Here is a 12424-nt window from a genome sequence, read left to right as displayed (position 1 = left end):
TGGTGACATTCTTTTATGAATGTTAAATATAACCCCTACCAGGAAAAGATTTTGTATTCAATATACAAATATATCCCAAACTTCTACAAGTCAGACTTCCAATTAATAATTGAAGAGTGAAAAAATATCTAAAGTCCCATACCTACATTTGAATTAGCCATGTAAAACTGCAAAATATTTTTTGTGTCATCCTTGCGCAGGGGCCATGCTAATCTTCTCTGTATCATTCCAATTTTAGTATATGTGCTACCTAAGCGAGCACGCAAAATATTTTTCAATTCATGAAATTGCTAGGGTTCTTCATTCTCTTCCAAAACACTAATATATTAAATATATCATTCTGCTTAAGAAAATAAGAAAACTGGCCTGCACAGTCTTAGAATGTATGCAAACTAACCCACTCTGGGATTCACTACCAGGGCAACAGCTGGAGGGGGGGCATCAGTCACATACAGGAGTGGATGAAGTGACTGAAAATGGGACAAGCACCAGCAAACCTCCAGAAGCCTGGCAGCAGCACTGTCCTGTCTTTGAACCCTTCTGCCACAAGTTGGTGAAGCAGATTGCCCCACCCTGGCAACTACCTAAGGCTCCACCCCACACAATTTACAGTTGCCTTTTCTACAATAGGCCATGTTTCTAAGACAGGGAGTCAGAACAGCTCTACCTAATAGACAGAAACAAACACAGGGTGGCTGTCAAATCAAGGTGACAAAGAAATATGGCCCAAATAAAAAAAACAGAAAAAAAACAACAACAGAAAAATAAATAAATGAAATGGAGATAACCTATCAGAAGCAGAGTTCAAAACACTGGTTATCAGGATGCTCAAAAAACTCATTGAGTATGGCAACAATGTACATTAAGTGAAATGAAATGAAATGAAAGTTACACTAAGGAAAAAATGAAAGTACACTAAGAGAAATAAAGAAAAACCTACAGGGAATGAACAGTGAAGGGGAGGAAGCTGGGATTCACATTGATGATTTGGAACATAAAGAAGAATTAAGCATTAAACCAGAACAGCGAGAAGAAACAAGAATTAAAAAAAATGTGGATAAGAAACCTCCAGAACATCACCAAATGTACCAACATCCGAATCATAGGGATGCCAGAAGGAGAAGAGGAAGATCAGGAAACTGAAAACTGATTTGAAAAAGTAATGAAAGAAAACTTCCCCAAATTGGTGAAGGAAATAGACATACAAGTCCAGGAAGCACAGAGAGTCCCAAACAAGGTGGAACCAAAAAGGACCACAAAAAGACACATCATAATCAAAATGTCAAAGGTTAAAGGTAAAGCGAGAATCTTAAAAGCAGCAAGAGAAAAGCAGAGAGTTACCTACAAAGGAGTTCCCATAGGACTATCAGTTTATTTCTCAAAAGAAGCTTCAGGCAAGAAGAGACTGGCAAGAAGTATTTAAAGTGATGAAAAGAAAGGACACACGACCTAGATTACTCTATCCAGCAAAGCTATCATTTAGAATGAAAAAACAGATAAAGTGCTTCCCAGACAAGGTAAAGTTAAAGGAATTCATCATCACCAAGCCATTATTACATGAAATGTTAAAGAGACTTATTTAAGAAAAAGAAGATCAAAACTGTGAACATTAAAATGGCAACACATTCACAACTATCAACAACTGAATCTAAAAAAACAAACTAAGCAAACAACCAGAACAAGAACAGAATCATAGATATGGAGATAATTTGGAAGATTACAGCTGGGAGATGGAAGGGGGAAAATGGGGTTAAAGATACAAGGATTAAGAAGCATAATTGGTAGGTGCAAAATATACAGGGGGATGTTAAGAATAGTATAGTAAATGGAGAAGCCAAAGAACTTATATGCACCACCTTATATGCACCACCCATGGCCATCAACTAATGCAGGGACTGCTGGAAGGAAGGGGAGCAAAGGGAGAAAAATTGGGACAACTGTAATAGCAAAATCAATAACATATATTTTAAATATAAAATAAGAAAACTTAGAATGCTGGAACTCAATTTTCTCTTCTATTTTTCTTTTATTTTCTATTTCCTGCACATGCACATTTTTCTAAAAATATTTTGAGGATAATGTTTGTGTGAAACTCTGTTCTATACTCTCTGATATTAATTAAAATAGAAATAATGAAAACTAATGTGCATGTAAACCAAGAAAGAATGCTTCATAATATATTAGCCTCAACACTCAGAACTGAAAGAAATGCAAATCAGTGCAACTGCCTTCAGATACAGGGAAAAATACTCAACATTTTTAATTAATACAATCACTCTCAGAAGTGGGTTCATTTAAATCAATCACTATCACAAATTACTTTCATCCAATGTGTAATACTGACAAAATCACACATATTATGTTTATTTACATACAAATCTCAGTACTAATTGGTTGTCAGTGTAGGTAGGTTCTTGATGTCACTTCTGTTACCTATGGAAAATTACATGTTTTTTACAGGGTAAAAGGCAACTTTTGGAATATACATTTTTGTGGTTGATCTAAATAGATTTTGGCACTCCTAGTTACAGAAAATAGTATTGTGAATAATTTACTCAAAGCCATAAATTATCATATTATTCAATTATAAAAATAAACCATGCCCAGGAACTCTTCCAAAGGGCTGAGAAAAAGGGTGGGTTGGAGAGCTAAGGAAAATTATAAATAAAACTAAAAGAATGTAAAAAATTGCTATATCTTCTTTTTTTTAATTCCTTAGGATGCCATTTAGATTCTCCCAGGGATTGACCCCATGCTACCTTGAAAGCCCCATATGTCTAGGAACATTAGTTTGTCCATTTCAACATCCTTGCTCAACCCACCACTTCAATCCAATGCATTAGCATGCATATTAAATTTTAATTGCTGACTCTACAGCCTAGAGCAGTCTCTACATCTTTGACTACCAGAATCCTATGTCTATAGACACTAAGGATAAATTCTTGCATTAAAACAATAAAAACAGTTCTTGCCCTCAAATAGCTTGCTCTCTATTGAAGAGAGATTGGAAGAACCTGTGGTATAGCTTTATGACAATTAAAATGTGTTAAATTTTTGGTTTTACAAATCTTCTTCCCTTCAAATACATTATTAATCCCTTGATAATCTGAATCATATATTATTCAAAGTAGCTTATCATTATGCTTTACACAGAGCAGATGCTCAATGAATACCTATTGAACTATATTCATTTTATTTTATATTTTAAAAGAATCTATATATAAGCCTTAAAAGGCATTCAAGTCAAAATGCATTTTTAAATATCTTATTTAAGAATTGGATAAGTTGAGAATACTTGAGATAAAGATAAATGTGGGTTTTGAAATGGAAACACCAATACTTTTTTACATTTTTCTTCTCTTTTGGCCTCCCCAAAATTCCCTCTAGGTAAAGTATTAAGAAAACAAAATCAAGTAAAACCTCTTTTTTGTGGAAAATATTTGAGAACATCAGTAAAAGGAAGGCAGGCAGTAAAGATCTTGCTTAATTATTGCCATAGTTCCAAGAAACAGGCAGACCTAATAGTGACATCTTGGGATTCCTAGCACAGGGTTGAACTCTTCGCTAGTTTTATTAATATATATTCAAGATCGACAGGGTACAAATGGAAGCAAATATTTGGAGTTCAGTTAGAAAAGCACCTCTTTTCAATAATACTTTCCAGAGAGTCTCTCTAATTGTAAGATTCCAACATATTTAAGATACTTTAGAGCTACAATTTTCCCCACATGATCCGATCCAGAATTGGACAATAATATGGTGAAAATCTATTGTTCTACCTTACTTATTCATCACTTACAAAGATGAATAATTATATCATAAAACATTGTGTGCTTCAATCAATTAATGTATTCCATCTAAATTTTAAATAAATATTAAAAAATTAAATTATGTTAATTATATAATTGTAAAGTTAATATAGAACATTTTTGTAAATAATTAAGAAAAATATGTCCTTTAATGACGACATTGGGTATACAAGTCAATTCATTGTTGTTCTTACATCCAGAAAAAGCTTTCCTGATAATATACTGTCAGGAATTCCTAATTTATGAATGACTTTATTTGCTCCATGCCAGAGCACATAAGTGCATTTGCAAAGAAGGGCTATGCTCTGTCTCATTCAGTGTGCTGATATGTCACTCTGCATGGCATCTGCTGCACTTACAATATGAGAACATTATTAATGTTCAGATTCCTCATTAATATGTCAATGACACCAACTATTAAAAAGAAACAGTATTACTTTGAAGATATTTTATATCTTCTTTTTTAGCATAAATATTAGGAAGAACTATTCTGCCAGATGACAAAGTGCATAATATTTCTTAGACTACTAAGCAAATAGGTATGCATTTTACTTAAATTTTCAAATGCTATTATCATAGAAAGAGTAGAATCTGAGATATATTAATGTAATTGCTGCCTAGATATTATTATGTTTAACTCTATATATACATTTTGGCATATGTGATCCTAGTGTTGTTTTTAGATAAGAAACTCAAAAGAGGATTCAAAATCTTAGCAATGTATTTTCAATAAATACACATAGTTAAATATTAAATTATCAGAATATTCCATGTTCATTCAGACAGTCTATAAATGTTTAGTTAACAATCTTCTTTCTACTGCCTACCACAGAATATTTTTTTTATTATTACTAAGAAAACCACTATGGCAATAACTACTGCAGAACTCCTTTGGAATAACTGATTCTGAAAGAAAATTGCACCGTATCAAAACACTCACAAGTTCTATGTTTAACTTGTGATATCTTGTCACAATAAAGAAACACAAACACATGCATGCATGCATAACCAAAAGTGAAGATGAAGACAAAGTATTTACTTTGCCATATAAGTGACCACAATTATATTCTTTAAATTTAATAGACAATCCTGCATATATATGATGGTTTACTACTCAGCCATAAGATGAAATACTGCCATTTGTAACAACATGGATGGACCTTGAGAATATCGTGCTAAGCAAAATGTCAGACAGAAAAAGTTAAGAACCATATGATTTCACTCATATATGGGATATAAAACTGAAATCAACAAATGAAACAAGAAAAGCAAGCAAAACTCAAAACACAGATAACATTATGGTGAAATGTAACTTCATATTATAAATATTAATCATTCTTCTCATAATGTTCTTCATAAAGTATAAGCCTAATCAAATATAACTGAATGACTTAAGGAATAAAGGGCCAAGAGTATTATTACTATTTGCTAATATTTTGTAGTTGCGTATTACCAAATTAAACAAATTTCAATGCTGGAACCATGAGTGAAAATGAGTATGAAAGTTACAAGAGTAGTAACCATAAGAGTAGTATACCATAATCTAAGAGAGGTAAATAATTATGCAAACTTTAAAAATGGAGTAACAGAGACCAGAAAGGCCCTCCCTCATAAAATAGAAAAAATAATTGACAAATTGAATTTTTTAGGAAAGTGGCCATCAGCAAATGAAGGACAGTGGTCTCTGAGAAATGGGGAAAAATGTGAGCCTTACTATTGCCTGAGTTTAAAGCCTTGACAGAAATACCAGGACATGAAGAAGGAAGGAACCCCAACGGACTCTGTAAATTGAGAAGATGGAGCAGAGATTCCCAGGAGACCAAGGTAGACACTGTACAGAGTAGTAGAGAAGAGAGAACTGTAGAGATAGAGAACTTCTAGGATCTGCAGAAGATTCCCTTGGGTATTCAGCTGTGTACTGATCAACAATTTTATGTGAGAAAACTACTCCAGGCTGGGGAAAACCATCTGAGAGACTTAAAGTTTATAGGTGGCACTTCTTCAGACACACACAGGACTTGAAATAGTACCTATTCCCACATAAAATGAAAAAAATCATAATTCATGGGAAATACAAGAGTATAAATAAGGGTCTTGCATCAAGTGGGGAATAATTAGCCTTAGTATGATCACTAATTCATTCTTACCTAACAAATTCTGAAAGAATAACTAAAAACAGAACATGTACTGTTTCCAAGTATTTAACCACATTCCAGAATAAGCTCAATAATATTTATAGGAATACAAAAATATCAAGCACCCAACAAAATAAAATTCAATAAATAATAAATAATTACCAGGCATAAAAAAGAAACAGTGAGATGTAAATCGAAACAAGTTGAAGAATCAATGAGCCAAACTTGACCCAGCACACCCAGTGGGCAGTTACAGACCACGTCAGAGCACCACGACCCTGTCTGTGCACAGCTGATCCTCCACCAGAGGCTGGAAATCAGTGGTAAGTGTCACAGCCAATACTTGTAGCTGACTGGCCTGGGTAAATCCCTCTCATTGATCTGCCAACAGCCTGCAAGGCTCAACTACAAGAGGAGGGTGTACTCAGCCCACACAAACAGTGTACCTCAAGTACCCAGCTTGGGTGACAGGGTGGGGGCTGTGCCACTGGACTCTACAGTATACCTACTGCATTAGGCCATGCTACCAAGACATGGAGTCAAAGCAGGCCTACCTAATACATAGAAACAAACACAGGGAGGCTAGCAAAATGAGAAGACAAAGAAACATGGCCTGAATTAAAGAACAGATCAAAGCTCCACATAAAGAGCTAAACAAAATGGAGATAAGCAAGATATCAGATGCAGAGCTCAAAACACTGGTTATAAGAATGCTCAAGGAACTTAGTGAGGACATCAGCAGCATAAAAAATATCCAGTCAGAAATGAAGGATACACTAATTGAAATAAAGAACAATTTAAAGGGAAACAACAGTAGAGTGGACGAAGCCAAGAATCAAATCAGTGATTTGTAATGTAAGGAAGCAAACAGCAACCAATCAGAACAACAAGAAGAAAAGAGAGTCCAAAAAATGAAGATAGTATAAGCAGCCTCTGGGACAGCTTGAATAAGTCCAACATTTGCATCATAGGGGTGCCAGAAGGAGAAGAGAAAGAGCAAGAAATTGGAAACCTATTTGAAAAAATAATGAAAGAAAACTTCCCTAATTTGGTGAAGGAAATAGACATTCAAGTCCAGGAGGCACACTGAGTCCCTGACAAGATGAATGCAAAGAGGCCCACTACAAAACACATCAAAATTAAAATGCTAAAGGTTAAAGATAAAGAGGGAACCTTAAAAGCAGGAAGAGAAAAGAAGTTAGTTACCTATAGGAGAGTTACCATAAGATAGTCAGCTGATTTCTCAAAAGAAAGTTTGCAGGCTATAAGAGACTGGCAAGAAATATTCACAGTCATGAAAAGAAGACCTACAGCCAAGATTATTCTACCCAGCAAAGCTGTCATTTAGAATTGAAGAACAGATAAAGACAAAAAACTAAAGGAATTCATCATCACCAAACCATTATTATATGAAAAGTTAAAGGAATTTATTTAAGAAAAAAAATCAAAACTATGAACAATAAAGCGGCAATAAATTCATATTTATCAACAATTGAATCTAAAAAACAAACTAAGCAAACAAGAACAGAGACAGAATCATGGATACAGAAAGCATTTTGATGGTTGCCAGACGGGAGGGGATTGTGGGGGAATGGATGAAGAGGTGAGGGGATTAAGAAGTACAAACAAGGAGTTACAGAATAGCTATGGGGATGTAAAGTACAGAATAGAAAATAAAGTAGCCAAAGAACTTTGAGAAATATTAGACAAGGACAAGCAAACAGTCATAATAACCATATTCCATGTATTCAAATGTTAAGTACAGACATAGAAAATATAAAGAAGGCCCAAAATCAACTCCTAAAGATGAAAATCACAACTTGCTAAATGAAAATATAATTTGGACAAGATTTTTGATTAGAAATTGAAAAATGTAAGTGCTAAACTTAAAAATACAGCAATACAAATGGTTCCAAATGAAATCCACAGGGAAAAGAGAATTTTTAAAAAATTAACAGAGCTGCAGGGAGCTGTGGAATAACTTCAAGTGACTATATATATATATATTAATTGGAGTCTCCAGAGAGAGTATTAAAATGATAAGAAAAAATATTTGAAAAAATAATGGCTGAATAATTTCCAAATTTGTAAAAACTATAACACCAAAGATCCAAATAGGTTAACAAACTCCATATAAAGGGAACATGAAGAAAACTATACCAAGACACATCATACTGAAAATGCTCTAAACCAGTGATAAAGAGACAATCTCTTCTTTCCTCCACAATGGGAAAGTTACAATACATACACAGGAAAAAAGATAGTACAGAAGATATCTTTTTTGTACCAACTGAAGTAAGAAGACAATGAAGTAATACCATCAACATACTGAAAAAAATAATAATATCCCCAAATTCTAAAAAAAGTAAACATACCTTTCAAAAACAAAGCTAAAATAAGTGTTTAAAGACATACAGAGCATCTTTTCATATGTCTCTGGGACCTCTGTATGTCTTCCTTGGAGAAATGTCTGTTCAAGTCCTTTGCCCATTTTTTAATTGGGTTGTTTGTCTTCCTGGAGTAGAGTCGTGTAAGTTCTTTATATATTTTGGAGATCAGGCCCTTGTCTGAGGTATCACTAGCCATCAGAGAGATGCAAATTAAAACCACAATGAGGTACCATTTCACACCAGTCAGAGTGGCCAACATAAACAAATCAACAAACAAATGTTGGAGAGGATGCAGAGAAAAGGGAACCCTAGTGCATTGTTGGTGGGAATGCAGACTGGTGAGGCCACTGTGCAAAACAGTATGGAATTTCCTCAGAAAACTAAAAATGGAACTGCCCTTTGACCCAGCAATTCCGCTGCTGGGATTATACCCTAAGAACCCTGAAACACCATTCCAAAAGAACCTATGCACTCCAATGTTCATAGCAGCACAATTTACAATAGCCAAATACTGGAAGCAACCTAAATGCCCATCAGCAAACGAGTGGATCCAAAAACTATGGTATATTTACACAATGGAATTCTACACAGCAGAGAGAAAGAAGGAGCTTATACCCTTTGCAACAGCATGGATGAAACTGGAGAGCATTATGCTAAGTGAAATAAGCCAGGCGGTGAGGGACAAATACCATATGATCTCACCTTTAACTGGAACATAATCAACAAAAGAAAAAAGCAAACAAAATATAACCAGAGACATTGAAGTTAAGAACAATCTAACAATAGCCAGGGCAGGGGTGGGGGGTGGGGACAGTGGGAAGAGGGGATTACAGGAACTACTATAAAGGACACATGGACAAAACCAAGGGGGAGGGTGGACGTGGGGGAGGGAGGTGGGTTCAGCTGGGGTGGGGTGGAGGGATGGGGAGAAAAGGCATACAACTGTAATTGAATAACAATAAAAATTAAAAAAAAATTCATAACTCACATAATCTAAGACAAAAAAAATTATGGTACATTTACACAATGGAATTCTATGCAACAGAGAGAAAGAAGGAGCTTATACCCTTTGCAATGGCATGGATGGAACTAGAGAACATTATGGTAAATGAAATAAGCCAGGTGGTGAGGGACAAATACCATATGATCTCACCTTTAACTGGAACATAATCAATAAGAGAAAAAAGCAAACAAAATATAACCAGAGACATTGAAATTGAGAACATTGTAACAATAGCCAGAGGGGAGTGGGGAGGGGGTAGTGGGGAGAGGGGTCTACAGGAGCTACTATAAAGGACACAAGGACAAAATCAAGGGGGAGGGTAGAGGTGGGGGAGGGAGGTGGGACTGGCTGGGGTGGGGTTGAGGGATGGGGAGAAAATGCAGACAATTGTAACTGAATAAAAATAAATTAATTAATTAAAAAAAAGAAAAAAGATATACAGAAATAGAATATCATCAGGCAACCTTCACTAAAAGAAATATTAAAGGAAGTTCTTTGGGAACAAAGAAAATGATACCATTTAAAAAAAAATATGGGTCTAAACCAAGGAACAGAGAATCCTGGAGGTGGTAAATACTCAAGTTAATACATTTATATTTTTCTTGTTATTTACATATCTTTCAAAGGCAATTGACTGAATAAACAAAAATAATAACTATACAATGTGGGTTTCATAAAACATTAAAATAAAATGACAACAATAATATAAAAATGAGAGGGGATAAATGGAACACTATATGAGTCTGTTCAGAAAATATCCAGCCAAATACTGTGACAAATAGATATATTTATTGAGGATACAAGACACAAGAAACACTGTACATAGAACAATGACACCTCAGTCCCCTTCAAAGTAGGCACCTTGGGACCTCACAGTTCTCCCAATCTGTATCAGCTGTGCCATCATATTTTCCTGAATCTCACTGATGGTCTAAAATGTCTTCCCTTTCAAAGGTGATTTCAGTTATGGCAAAAGCAAGAAGTCACAGGGTGCCAAATATGGGCTGTAGGGGGCCCGAGTCACCTGGGTGATTTGATGTTTTGCCAAAAAAACTCTGCTTGAGATGTGATGCACAAGCAAGCACATCATGGTAATTGTCATGATGAAGCTTCCAACCACCAGTTTCCCATAGCTGCAGCCTTCTGAATCACCCCAGCAGTTTCCATGGAGAAATGTTCAAGCTTAACACAAAATTTCATGCAAACACGTTGCTCTACTCGCTCCGTCATTTTGAATGGGATGGCCACATAGTACACATGCTCACTCAAGGGCATCTACCACCCCCCACTGACTAGTACACTGAAGTCATTGTTTACACATGTTCATCCTAGTCCATTCTCCTTGGCTGCAAGGTTACATTGATGTTGCACAAACTATTCTCATTATATTCACAATGGTTTGACATTTTCCAGATAGATCTTATATGTACTCAAATATATATTACATATGCTATTAGAAAGGCCACATGCTATGTATAATGCTCTGCTGAGACTATCTTGAAATTCTTTTTTAAACTTTATTTATTTATTACTTACTTACTTACTTATTTATCTATCTATCTATAGAGGAGGGAAGGGCAGGAGAAAGGGAGAGAGAGAAACATTGATGTGAGAAACATTGATTAATTGCCTCTCATTCACACTCTGACCAGGGGCTGACCCCACAATCTAGACATGTGCCCTGACTGGGAATTGAACTGGCAACATTTTGCTTTGCTGGATGATACCCAACCAACTGAGCCACATGGATTAGGGTGTGAGATTCTTAATAATTTTTCAAAACTAGTCTCTAAGTTTTCATTTTACCCTGGTCTCCTGGATTTTTATATACCTGGTCCTATTCTTAAACAGGACAGCATGATCCACTGAAGAAAAAATTGATAAACTGAACCTCATAACAATACAAAACTTATTTCCAAAAGAAATTGTTGAGAGAATAAAAGGACAAGTCACAGACTATGTGAAAATATTTGTTCATTTTATACCTGATTAAAGGCTCCACAAATATATAAAGACTTAAAACTCATAACAAGAAAACAAACACTGATGGTGATGATGGTTTCTTATGTCAAAATTCATAAAATTATATATTTTAAATATGTACAGAATATATCACCACAATTATACCTTAGTAGAGTTATTAAAATTAAAAAGGATAGGAAACAATAAACAATGTTAATAATAATATTAATAAAGGAGAAAATAGATTTCTGGTAGAGGATCTTTTTTTTAATTTTTTATTGTTATTCAATTACAGTCGTGTGGATCTTAAGTTGGATAAAGAGGGATCATTTCATAATGGTAGAAGAGTCAATTTATTAAGAATACATAACAATCTTAGATGTTTGCACATCTATGACAGAGTTTCAAATACACAAAGCAGAAACTGATAGAACTTCAGGGAAAAATAAAAAAAAATAAAATTATGATCAGATATTGCAAATCTCTTCTCAAACAATTACATAACAATAGAAAATTAGGATGTAGAAAAAGTGTCTAAGACTTGGAGTGTTATATTGCACATGTTAAACTTAACATATTCAGTTAAAGCACTACAAAGTATGATTCATTTCTCCTTTCATAAACTAAAAATGGGATTCCCTACATGTAAGGAATCTGGAAAATAACTACTATTGACTCATTCACAGAATTTCCACAGCCAGTAAAACCTATAGCAGGACACATTAATTTGCTCTCCAGCTGTAAATATATTATTTGAAATTGAGGATTAGCATGACAAATAGTGCAAATTAAAGAATCTAGGGCATCCGTTGAAATTAAAGTGCAGTATTGTTTAATAAAATCCAGTGTCAGAGGCCTTTCAGTGAAAATGATATTGTAATCAGTATATATCATATCACATTATCCAAGAGAAAATGAATTATGCTAGATGTGTACTTTTATATGTTTTTGTAACAAATTATAGAGGAGTATACTCGTACCTTTACATAACAAAAAATGTATTTTTTGTGTGTGTGTATACATATTTAATTATATTGTAACAAAGTAACTTGTACATTTTTAACGTTTAAAACTGAGCATCCCCTTTCCTTTCCAGTGAAATAAAAAGAAAATTTAAAAATAAAC

At 34.5% G+C, this 12424-nt stretch overlaps 1 protein-coding gene and 1 pseudogene across 1 annotated transcript in view; both read right to left on the bottom strand.

Annotated features, from left to right (window-relative positions):
- Positions 1 to 12424, bottom strand: part of FGF14 (fibroblast growth factor 14) — a 214885-nt gene that overhangs the window by 162799 nt on the left and 39662 nt on the right. The window lies entirely within an intron of this gene.
- Positions 162 to 262, bottom strand: LOC112321565 (U6 spliceosomal RNA; annotated as a pseudogene).

This window comes from Desmodus rotundus, chromosome 13 (genome assembly GCF_022682495.2).
Source record: "Desmodus rotundus isolate HL8 chromosome 13, HLdesRot8A.1, whole genome shotgun sequence".
In the NCBI taxonomy this organism is placed as follows: Eukaryota; Metazoa; Chordata; class Mammalia; order Chiroptera; family Phyllostomidae; genus Desmodus; species Desmodus rotundus.
This window is presented reverse-complemented; position numbering and strand designations above follow the sequence as displayed.